The following is a 12,660-nucleotide window of genomic DNA, read 5'->3' on the forward strand; positions in this document are numbered from 1 at the left end:
TTGGGAGTATGGAGTCTCAGCCCCTGGACCACCAGGGGAGCCCTGCTGACGGTTATTTCACTATCCTGCAGACTTATCTAAAAATTCACCTGTGGCCACTTAGCTCAGAAAAAGAGGAAGAAAGAGAGAAAAAGAACATCACACCCCAGCTGCACCGGGCTCTGCTACCCCGCAGTCCTCCCGCCAACACACACACACACATCGAAATTTAAAAAAAAAAAAAAAAAAAAAGGCCACAGTTGGCTCGCTTTTAAGAAAAACAAAAGAAGTTCATTCTTGCATGACATCTTTTAAAGACTAGGTCCTGCAGAACTTCCCCAACCAGGGATTGAACTTGCCCCCGCCCCCCAGTTGTGGAAATGCAGTCTTAACCAGTGGACCACCAGGGACGTCCAAAGGCCTTAGAGTTTTAATGATGATTTAAGGGCTTCCCTGGTGGCTCAGTGGTAAGGAATCCACCCACCAGTGCCCGAGACTCAGGTTCGATCCCTGGATCAGAAAGATCCCCTGGAGAAGGAAATGGCAACCCACTCCAGTATTCTTCCCTGGAGAATCCCACAGACAGAGGAGCCTGGCGGGATGCAGTCCCGGGGTCACAAAGAGGCAGACATGACTGAGCGGCTAAACAGCAACAACCAAGGGCTTTCAAGGACGATGCTGACCACATCTGCTTCTCTCCTCAGTGCTCACCGTGGGGTTTTGGCCGCTACGAGAAATCCCACCTCATTGTTTACAGCATCCATCAAGAAATGTGGGGCGAGCACCTCTGTGGGTGCCTGTAGAGCCCAGGCCAGGTGTTCGGGAGTGGCCATCTCTCCCTGCTCCTGACAGAAGTAGCCCAGCCTGTGTTTCCTTTGGTGACTGATCATGTGACCTGTAAGACAAAAGTCATGACCACGTTGCCGTAAAACACATTCCCGTTCCAGGCTGGCCGCCTGCGTCCCGCCTCAGGGCCACAGGTCCCGCCACGGACCGGGGCCTCCCTGGGCACCTCCCCATGTGCATGTCGTTTCCCTGAGTGGCGGGGCTCTCCTGGGGCAGAGGTAGACCTTTCTCAGCGTTCCTTGGGATCTTCGTGTCACCTGGGCAGGGACAAGATCCCCAGGGAGTCGGGACTACTTCCTGCATCAGTGATGTGCTGAGCCCAGGGTGGTGCTGGACGGGCCCTGTGCACGTGAGGTGGCCCCGGGCACAGAGGCACCTCCAGCCCTGACCAGCAGGGTCTTTTGCTTACTGCAGGAATCCAGCACCCTTTCACCCTCTCAGAATCAGTCCAGCTTCTCAGACATACTTGAGACCCTCGGTTCAGCTTTGGACTGGATCCTGATCCCTAACCAGACCAAGGAGTGGAGGCCACTGAGGACCAGTATACACAATTCAGGTGGCACCCCCTGCCTCCAACCTCAACCGCCACCACACTTCCTCGGTTGAAAGAGTTTGGGGCCCATCCCATCCGACGGGCCAGTCTGTGGAGTTGGAACCTTGGGCTCCTCCATCTCACCGTCACGGATGGCTGAGAGTTGCCCTTGTCCATCTTGTTGATTACAAGACCTGCGGGTCAAAGGAATGGGACTTAATCATGACCTCACCCACACTGACTCAGCTGGGCCACGTGCAGCCAGGGCTTTGTGAGATAAAGCGCTCCCCTTCTAGTGATCAAAAACACAACAATTTTTAATTAAAAAAAATTTTTTTTAATTATTAAAGCTCTAATAGAGACTTCCCTGATGGCCCAGTGGTAAAGAATCCAGCTTGGAATGCAAAGGACTTGGATTCAGTCCCCGGTCAGGACGACCTAGCATCCCACAAGCCACAGAGCAGCTAAGGCCACCTGCCACAGTCCATGTGCTCTGGAACCTCTGCCCCACAAGTAGAGAGTCCACACGCCACAGTGGAAGCCCCTGTGTGCCGCGGCTAAGACCGGACTCAGCCAGACAAATAGGTAAATATTCTTTTAAAAAGCTCTAATAAGCTTGCAACAGAAGAATGTTAGAAATCCAGAAAGAAAGAATAGAAACCAATTACTTCTAGGCCTACAGTCCTGCCACCGCGTGAAAAGGATCATTAACATTTTTGTTTTTTTTTCAAGTGGAGGATATTGCTTTACAATGTTATGTTGGCTTCTGCCATACAACAACTCGAATCAGCCATAAGTATATGTATATATATCCCCTCCCTCACAAGCCTCCCTCCCACCACTCTAGGTCATCAGAGAGGGCCAGGTTGGGCTCCCTGTGTTATGTAGCAGCTTCCCATTAGCTGTCTGTTTTGCATAAGGTAATGTGAATGTTGGTAAAGAAGCAAGGTCTGATGCTATAAAGAGCAATATTGCACAGGAACCTGGAATGTTAGGTCCATGAATCAAGGAAAATTGGAAGTGGTCAAACAAGAGATGGCAAGAGTGAACATCGACATTCTAGGAATCAGCAAACTAAGATGGACTGGAATGGGTGAATTTAACTCAGATGACCATTATATCTACTACTGTGGGCAGGAATCCCTCAGAAGAAATGGAGTAGCCATCATGGTCAACAAGAGTCCGAAATGCAGTACTTGGATGCAATCTCAAAATGACAGAATGAACTCTGTTCACTTCCGAGGCAAACTGTTCAATATTACAGTGATCCAAGCCTATGCCCCAGCAAGTAACGCTGAAGAAGCTGAAGTTGAATGGTTTCTATGAAGACCATTTAGAACTAACACCCAAAAAGATGTCCTTTGCATTATAGGGGACTGGAATGCAAAAGTAGGAAGTCAAGAAACACCCGGAGTAACAGGAAGATTTGGCCGTGGAGTATGGAATGAAGCAGGGCAAAGGCTAATAGAATTTTGCCAAGAGAACACACTGGTCATAGCAAACACCCTCTTCCAACAACACAAGAGAAGACTCTACACATGGATGTCACCAGATGGTCAACACTGAAATCAGATTGATTATATTCTTTGCAGCCAAAGATGGAGAAGCTCTATACAGTCAGCAAAAACAAGACTGGGAGCTGACTGTGGCTCAGATCATGAACTTCTTATTGCCAAATTCAGACTTAAATGGAAGAAAGTAGGGAAAACCATTCAGGTATGACCTAAATCAAATCCCTTATGACTATACAGTGGAAGTGAGAAATAGACTTAAGGGACTAGATCTGATAGACAGAGTGCCTGATGAACTATGGACGGAGGTTCGTGACATTGTACAGGAGACAGGGATCAAGACCATCCTCATGGAAAAGAAATGCAAAAAGGCAAAATGGCTGTCTAAGGAGGCCTTACAAATAGCTGTGAAAAGAAGAGAAGCGAAAAGCAAAGGAGGAAAGGAAAGATATAAGCATCTGAATGCAGAGTTCCAAAGAATAGCAAGGAGAGATAAGAAAGCCTTCCTCAGCAATCAAGGCAAAGAAATAGAGGAAAAGAACAGAATGGGAAAGACTAGAGATCTCTTCAAGAAAATTAGAGATACCAAGGGAACATTTCATGCAAAGATGGGCTCCATAAAGGACAGAAATGGTCTGGACCTAACAGAAGCAGAAGATATTAAGAAGAGGTGGCAAGAATACACAGAAGAACTGTACCAAAAAGATTTTCACGACCCAGATAACCACAATGGTGTGATCACTCACCTAGAGCCAGACATTCTGGAATGTGAAGTCAAGAGGGCCTTAGAAAGCATCACTACAAACAAAGCTAGTGGAGGTGATGGAATTCCAGTTGAGCTATTTCAAATCCTGGAAGATGATGCTGTGAAAGTGCTGCACTCAATATGCCAGCAAATTTGGAAAACTCAGCAGTGGCCACAGGACTGGAAAAGGTCAGTTTTCATTCTGATCCCAAAGAAAGGCAATGCTAAAGAATGTTCAAACTACTGCACAATTGCACTCATCTCACACGCTAGTAAAGTAATGCTCAAAATTCTCCAAGCCAGGCTTCAACAGTACGTGAACCGTGAACTTCCAGATGTTCAAGCTGGTTTTTGAAAAGGCAGAGGAACCAGAGATCAAATTGCCAACATCCACTGGATCATCAAAAAAGCAAGAGAGTTCTAGAAAAACATCTATTATTGCTTTATTGACTATGCCAAAGCCTTTGACTGTCTGGATCACAATAAACTGTGGAAAATTCTGAAAGAGATGGGAATACCAGACCATCTGACGTGTCTCTTGAGAAATTTGTATGCAGGTCAGGAAGCAACAGTTAGAACTGCACATGGAACAACAGACTGATTCCAAATAGGAAAAGGAGTACGTCAAATAAGCAGGTATTGTCACCCTGCTTATTTAACTTATATGCAGATTACATCATGAGAAACACTGGGCTGGAAGAAGCACAAGCTGGAATCAAGATTGCCAGGAGAAATATCAGTAACCTCAGATATGCAGATGACATCACCCTTATGGCAGAAAGTGAAGAGGAACTAAGAAGCCTCTTGATGAAAGTGAAGGAGGAGAGAGAAAAAGTTGGCTTAAAGCTCAGCATTCAGAAAAGTAAGATCATGGCATCTGGTCCCATCACTTCATGGGAAATAGATGAGGAAACAGTGGAAACAGTGTCAGACTTTATTTTTGGGGCTCCCAAATCACTGCAGATGGTGATCACAGCCATGAAATAAAAGACGCTTTCTGCTTGGAAGAAAAGTTATGACCAACCTAGATAGCATATTTAAAAGCAGAGATATTACTTTGCCAACAAAGGTCCATCTAGTCAAGGCTATGGTTTTTCCAGTGGTCATGTATGGATGTGAGAGTTGGACTGTGAAGAAAGCTGATTGCTGCAGAATTGATGCTTTTGAACTGTGGTGTTGGAGAAGACTCTTGAGAGTCCCTTGGACTAAAAGAAGATCCAAGCAGTCCATCCTAAAGGAGATTAGTCCTGGGTGCTCATTGGAAGGAGTGATGTTGAAGCTGAAACTCCAATACTTTGGCCACCTCATGCGAAGAGTTGACTCATTGGAAAAGACTCTGATGCCCGGAGGGATTGAGGGCAGGAGGAGAAGGGGACAACAGAGGATGAGATGGCTGGATGGCATCACTGACTCGATGGACATGGGTTTGGGTAGACTCCGAGAGTTGTTGATGGACAAGGAGGCCTGGGGTACTGCGATTCATGGGGTCACAAAGAGTCGGACGTGCCTGAGCGACTGAACTGAACTGAACTGATGTTGGTAAAGAATCTGCCTACAATGCAGGAGATCCCGGTTCGATTCCTGGGTCAGGAAGATCCACTGGAGAAGGGATAGGCCACCCACTCCTGTATTCTTGAGTTTCCTTGGTGGCTCAGATGGTGAAGAATCTGCTTGCAATGCGGGAGACCTGGGTTTGATCCCTGGGTTGGGAAGATCCCCTGGAGAAGGGAAAGGCTACCCACTCCAGTATTCTGGCCTGGAGAATTGCATGGACTGTTCAGAGTTGAACATGACTGAGCGACTTTCACTTGCATGCAGTAGTGTGTATGTCAGGATCAGTAACGTTTTGACGTATTGCCTTGTGGTCTTTATGCTCTGTGAAACATTTTTTAGAAACATAGCTGGCATCGTATCGTGTGTCCCATGGTGTACTGTTAACTACTTCCGTGAAAAGCAGATTCCCTTCGTTTGTGGGGCTTGCCAGTCTCTGTGATGGAAATAGCCCCTCTGTGGCCCGTTTCAGGCTCCCAGCATCACTGAACGCAGAGCTGGGAGAGGTGCCAGTCTGAGCTGACATCAGCACACCATATTAGGATTTAAAATCATAATCCATCGGGGACTTCCCTAGCTGTCCAGTGGTTAAGACCTCTACTTCCCAGGGGGTGTGGGTTCGATCCCTGGCTGAGGAGCTAAGAGCCCACATGCCTCCAGGCCACAAAACCAAAGCATAAAGCAGAGGCAGTATTGTAACAAATTCATAGACTTTAAAATGGTCCCCATCAAAAAAATATTTTAAAAAAAAATCTCTTCATTCTGATCTTATAGTCAATACGCAGTCATTGTTGAAAATTCATAAAATTTAAACATATAAAGAAAAGATTAAAATCATACAGAATCTGCAGCCACCAAACCCCACCCGCCCCACTCTGTCCCAGTCTATAGACAGTCACTGTCAGCCACCCTGATATAAGTCCAACAGTCCCCTCCAAGCAGGTAGAGACATAAAATAACTGTCTTCAGAGCTCGAAAGCAATACATCTCTGTGACACTGGGGAAATCCAGAAAAGTCTCTGGTATCCCACCATCCAGAGATCCCTGTGATGACTGTTCTAGACATTCTACTTGTCTATCTTTTTAACATGGTTGGACTTGTGGCTTGAATCTCCTGGTTTATAGTCATATGACATGCTTGTGCCTCGTAGGAAGGTGACATCCAGGGGAAGGGTGTTACGACTGTTAATTGATTAAAAACCCTTTGGAGGGTTAAGAGTTTGCCCTTCCACTGCAGGGGCCTGGGTTCAGTTCCTGGTCCAGGAACTAAGGTTCTGCATGCCACACAGCATGGCCAAAAAGAGACCTTACAGAAGCTTGAAGAGGCAGAAAATATTCTGGCTCCTTGAACATAAAAAATGGCCTGTTAGGATAAAGCTCAGATTATTTGAAGTTTGGGTCGCTGAGCATCTTTGGGCATCCGTGGGCTGAGCGTTATTTGGATCACTGAGCATCTTTTTGGTTCTTCAGAAACACCTTCTCTCCTCTCCCGCTGGGCTCTGGGATGTCTCTGGGTAATTCCAGATGCTGGGCCCTTGTTCCATCTGTCTTCCTCATCTGATGCTCGAGGGGAGGGTAAGAAGAGGAGTGCCTTTCCAGAGAGAATAACCGGGAAAATCTAGCTTTTGCTTACGCCTCAAAATTCCCTCATCACTTGTTCATGTCACAGGCAATTTCTGAGCACTCACTCCGTGGCACACATATGGCTGGGCCCCAGAATCCTGGTACGGAGGAGATCCTGGGCCAGCCCTCTGCCGCCAGGCTAGCCAAGCAGCAGATGCCGCACCCGTGGCTCAGGGTATGAAGACTTGGAAACGACAATTCATGCCAAGAGCCAGGCGGCTCTCGATGAATGATTGATGCCTACAGACCTGGGGGGCAAAGGCCAGAAGTAGGGTGAGGGCTTCCCTGAGCCCCGGGGCTAACCTCCCTCTTTCCCACGGGCCTCCTCCCGGTCCCACACCCTATGGACCCACGGGCTGGTTTTTCTGGTTTGTTTCTCCAGGGCAATTTGCATATTTCTCGAAGAACTTCCAAGAAGCTGGACAGCCTGTTTTCAGACTTAGAAGGGAAGCCCAAGGTTGTTTCTTGAAATCTGGGTAAGTATTATATAAGGTTTCTTTCTCTTCAGAACCTTGGTCATTGTTTAAAATGATCTTTCTCTTTCAGTGTTTTCTTTCTATTTTCTTTCCAACTCCTTGTATGAAATAGAATGATCTTAATTTAAATATTTTGAGTTTGCATATTGTCTGTCTCCCTGCTACAGTGTAGCTCCGCGGTGGAAGGTGGTTGTCTGTGTGTCTTAGTCATTGCTGGGTCCCCAGCGTGTAAGACAGCACCTGTACATATTTATTGTATTTATCTGGTACGTGTGTGTGTGTGTGTGTGTGTGTGTGTGTTAGTCACTCAGTCGTGCCCGACTCTTTGCGACCCCGTGGACTGCAATCCACCAGGTTCCTCTGTCCATGAGATTTTCCAGGCAAGGATACTGGAGTGGGTTGCCATTTCCTTCTCCAGGGGATGTACGTATTTGGTAAATTAACTGACTGATTTGGAGTGGAGGTGAATATTTATTTTGGATTTATTTTAACTTAAAGTTCTCAAATTCTATAGCAATGCTCCACTGCTTTTTTCTTTTTAATTGATTATGGACTCACAGGCAGTTGCAGAAATAGCGCTGAGAGGCCCAGTGTGCCCTCGCTCGGCGCTGCACGTGGCCCTAGCCTTCAGAGTCAGGCTGGACTCAGCTGGGCGAACTTGGTCCCGCAGGATGTAGCCCCTGGCAGCTTCCCCTCCAACCTCATTTCTTCCCTCCCTGCCTCTACACCCACCCATTGTCCAAGCCCTGGCTACACTGAGCATCCTTTTGGTTCTTCAAAAGCATCTTTTGTCTTCTCCGTTTGGGACTGACACGTTGTCTCCTCTGCCGAGAACATTCTCTTCCCACTGACCCCGGCCCGTCTGAGGTCGCCTTCTCCGGGAAGCCAGTTCCGGGCCCGCCTCTGTGTGTCTGGCTGTCTGGGTTTCCTCTGCCGCGGCATTTACCCCGCTGCTTCACCGCCATCTGTGTACCTGTCTGTGTCTGCCACTGTGCTGTTTCTCCTCCTAGAGAGCCTTCCCCGGCCCGTCTCAGCTCCTGCAGGCCTCTGCTGGAACGGCCCCTTTCGCCTGATACCACTGCCACCCCCTCCTTCCTCATCGCTTCATACTCCCCTCACCCTGGCTGCTCTTCCCTGGCAGTCACTGAATATTTAACTGAATATTTATCTGTTTATCTGCTTACTGACTGGTTACTTGGGCTTCCCTGGTGACTTGGATGGTAAAGAATCCGCTTGCCGTGCAGGAGACCCCAGGCTCTCAGTGCAGGTCCAGTCCTCAGGTGGGGAAGAGCCCCTGGAGGAGGGCATGGCCGCCCACTCCAATACTCCTGCCTGGAGAATCCCATGGGCAGAGGAGCCTGGCAGGCTACAGCCCATAGTGTCGGGCATGACTGAGCAACTAACACTGTCACTTATTGCTTATTTATTTAGTGGACTGTTAAGAGCTTGGACCATGCATTCAGTTCCTCTGAGTGAAAAAAGAGTTCCACCACTTAGTAGCTATGTGATGATGGGCAAGTTACTTAAATTATTATGATTATGATTATGACGTATCAGTATAGTATTGCCTGTCTCCCTCCTGAATGTGAGCCCCTTGAAGGCAGGGAATTTGTCAGTTTTGTCCCGTGATCTGCCCCAAGGCTGCCCGGAACAGGGCATCCTGCGTCACATACCCTTCTTCATTCATCCAGCAAGTAGTGACTGAACACCAACCATATTCCACGGCTGGCTCAGAAGGCTATGGGTACAGCAGTGAGAAAACACCCAGGGGCCTGCCTCAAGAAGCTTGCATTCTACTTACGTACACAAGTAAACAAATAATCTAAAAATATATCACTTAAGACGGAAGTAAGTATTACAGAAATAGAACGGGGGTACTGGGCTAGAGAAGCCGAGTAGCTTGGCCTGGAGGAGGTGACATTCGGGCTGAAGCCAGAATGATGTGAAGGACAAATGCCAAGTGTCCTGGGCTGGGAGGACAGCAGGTGCAAAGGCCCAGGGGGAGGACCAGCTTGCGTATTTGAAGAGAGAAAAGACAGCCAGTGTGGCTATAGTGCAGTGAACACGGTGGGCATGGGGTGTACAGGCTGGGATTTAGAGGCAGGCAGAGGCCAGATCAGGACTGTGGAGACCACCGTGAAAGGACTGATCTTCATCCTGGGGCGATGGGAGGCCTCTGGAGGACTTTAAGCAGGTGAGTGCCATGACCGCTGTATATGACAACAAGGCCGCTCGGGCTGTTGTGCAGAGAATGGGTTTATAGGGGCGTCGTGAGTGTATTTTGTTGAATGGATGGACGAGTGGATGAACAGATGAATTTGGCCTGAGCTGAGTTCTTCGGGCTCTCAGCGCACCCTCTTCCCTGCCTGGTTAGGCAGGCCAGCTTAGGATTCTCTGATTAGAAGGCTGTTTCTTCTTGAGCCGAGAACTAACAAGGGGTTCCCCGAATACAGGCCCAATAAAATACCATTGTGGGCTCCTCTGGGTAGGAGCAGCAGTTACTCCAGCCTCCAAATGGCACGTGGTGGTGTTGGTTAAAGGTGGTAGGGATCGCCGAGTCTGCTGGCCTCAAGGCCGGCACTGCCCCCGCTCATCATAGTTCGTGGTTTGCTCCTCTCCCCTCTGTTCACGGCCATGGTCTGTGCTGATTGTCTGAGCCAGGGAGTTCAGTTCAGGTGCTCAGTCGTGTCCGACTCTTTGCGACCCCATGGACTGCAGCACACCAGGCCTCCCTGTGCATCACCAGCTCCCGGAGCTTGCTCAAACTCATGTCCAGCAAATCAGCGATGCCATCGAAGCATCTCATCCTCTGTCATCCGCTTTTCCTCCCGCCTTCAGTCTTTCCCAGCATCAGGGTCTTTGCCAGTGAGTCAGTTCTTCATATCAGGTGGCCAAAGTATTGGAGTTTCAGTTTCAGCATCAGTCCTGCCAATGAATATTCAGAATTGATTTCCTTTAGAATGGACTGGTTTGATATCCTTGAAAAGCTATGACAAACCTAGAGAGCATATTGAAAAGCAGAGACATTACTTTGCCAACAAAGGTCTATCTAGTCAAAGCTATGGTTTTTCCAGTAGTCATGTATGGATGTGAGAGTTGGACCATAAAGAAGGCTGAGCGCCGAAGAATTGATGCTTTTGAACTGTGGTGTTGGAGAAGACTCTTGAGAGTCCCTTAGACAGCAAGGAGCTAGGGAAATCCACTCCAAAAGATCTTGAACCTGGTTTCCTGGAGCAACCATTGGAGGCGAGTCTTGCTGGGTAACATTGGGCAAGGTCTTAACCTGTCTGGCCCTCAGTTTGTCCATCTGAAATAAGGGGAGGAGAATCCCTGTGCCTGATGCAGAAGAGAGAAAATGAGGTTTGGAACCAAAGTCTGGTTTGATTTTCATCACGTACTTAAACTGTGTGACCCTGGGGAAATCACTTGACCTCTCTGAGCTTATAGTTACAGGAGAGACTCATAATGCCTCACATGCTACTTAACCTTACATGGTAATTGTAAGACTTAAATGGATTTACAGTGTGTTGTAAACTGTTAACCTGCTGTCCAGATGTTGGTTTGTGGCTTTTAACTAGCTCAGAGTTATTTTGAAAAACAGGTGCCATGTTAGTCGCCAACAGGCTTTAAAATAATCCCTCCGTAGACGTAACATTTTGAAAACAAAAGATTTTACTGCTCAGCTGGATGAGAATGAGTTGTGAGCCAGAGTCAGTGTGGCATATGGGTATTAAGCTAGAAATCTCCGGGCAATAAGACGAATGTGTAAAACGGAGATGGTGCAAACAAAAAAAAACGAGATGGTGGGTGAGATGTCTGGCTAAGAGGTCTAGCTTTGGGTTCTGTTCTGCTGTTTTCTGGCATATCCTCCTCCTCTGAGTCTATTCCCCCAGGAACAGGGAGAAAGTGGACACTGTGTTAGTACCTGGCTCGTAGAGCCGGCTGAGACCGTGTGTGTTAAAACTGCAGCCTGGGGGCCTGGCATCCAGCGATGGCTCCCTTTTGTTGCCTCTTACTCTTATTTATGCCCCTTTGCTGTGTGCCAGGCACTGTGCTGAGCATTTGTTTGTTTGTTTGTTGATAATTTTATACATTTATTTCTTTAGCATTTATGTAGTGTGAGCCCAGTGCCAAGTTCTGTTTTTTCAGTGCTTTATAAATACTGACTTGCATGGCAGTGTTCCTCGTTGCTTGCACAGATCTTCCAGACACATACTATTATAGCCCATTTGTAGGTGAAGGAATCCAGGTGCAGAGAGGTTGAGCTTCCCCAAATCCCACACCTAGGAGAAGGAGCCCCTTGGATTCACACCGTCTGTCTGGTCCTGAGCCTGCATCTGTGTCCGCGGTGCCTGTGGTTACGGCTGGCTACCCTCCTGGTCCCCGCTCCCAGGGCCCTTGCAGGCCTGGCTTGGCTTGGTTTGTCCCTACCCCTGCCTTCCCTCCATCCTCTTCAGCCGCTGGCAAAGAACAGAGTAGAGGGAGGGGCAGAGGTGGGGCAGGGGGACCTTACTCCCTCCCCGCCCCTCTTCGTGGCTGCGCTGGGCTTCCCTGTGGCATGCAGGCCCCTCTCGTGCGCCGCAGGGACTCTAGAGAGCTCGGGCTCAGAAGTTGCGGTGTGTGCGCTTGGTTGCCCCACACAATGTGGGATCTTGGTTTCCCAATCAGGGATCGAACTCACGTCTCCTGCGTTGGAAAGCAGATTCGTAACCAATGGGCCACCAGGGAAGTCCCCCAAATACACAGATCTTCAGTGTACAGTTCAGCGGATCTTAAAACCACCACCTGGGTCAAGACACAGAACATTTTCATCACCTAGAAGCCTTTCTGTATCCCTTCTGAGCCAATATTCCTCCCAATGGCAACCCCTCTTCTGACCCTTCTCGCTATAGATTGGTTTGACCTATTCTTCAAGTTCATATAAACATAATTCTACAGTATACACGCTAGCAGATGACTGCTTATCAGAAAGATGCACTCATGCTGAAGTCTGTGCGTGTAGCATTCCATGGTGTGACTAGGCCTAGGTTGTCTGTTCTACTGTGAGTGAAAGTGTGGGCGGTCTCATTTAGAACTGTTACGAATGAAGTTTCTCTGAGCATTCGTGTACTTGTCTTTTGGGGGACATAAACCCTCATTTCTCAGGAATGGAATTGCTGGGGTGTAGGGAAGATGTTTGTTTAACTTTAGCGGATAAAATGAGACCATTTTGCCCATGGTTGTACCAAGTTACGCTGTCACCAGCTGCATATGAAAGTTCTATTTGCCCCTTACTCTGTTAGTATTATAGGTCTTTTTTAGTTTTAGCCATTCTGATAGGCGAATGGACTTGGGCTTTTTTCCTTTTAAAATTTGTTTGCTGGGTCAGGTGTTAGTTGCAGGATCTTTAGTTTCGGC

At 48.0% G+C, this 12,660-nt stretch overlaps 1 protein-coding gene across 10 annotated transcripts in view; it reads left to right on the top strand.

Annotated features, from left to right (window-relative positions):
* TMCO4 (transmembrane and coiled-coil domains 4) overlaps window positions 1-12,660 on the top strand; it is a 110,473-nt gene that overhangs the window by 9,284 nt on the left and 88,529 nt on the right. For 8 of the 10 annotated variants that reach the window (XM_060410755.1, XM_042244689.1, XM_042244692.1 and 5 more), the window contains one exon: window positions 7,170-7,263. The gene's annotated coding sequence lies outside the window, so the exon portion shown is untranslated. Of the gene's footprint in view, window positions 1-1,707; window positions 1,943-7,169; window positions 7,264-12,660 lie in introns of all 10 variants that reach the window. The other 2 variants (XM_027965590.2, XM_042244691.1) reach the window with 1 other exon arrangement.

Source organism: Ovis aries, chromosome 2 (assembly GCF_016772045.2).
Source record: "Ovis aries strain OAR_USU_Benz2616 breed Rambouillet chromosome 2, ARS-UI_Ramb_v3.0, whole genome shotgun sequence".
Classification (NCBI taxonomy): domain Eukaryota; kingdom Metazoa; phylum Chordata; class Mammalia; order Artiodactyla; family Bovidae; genus Ovis; species Ovis aries.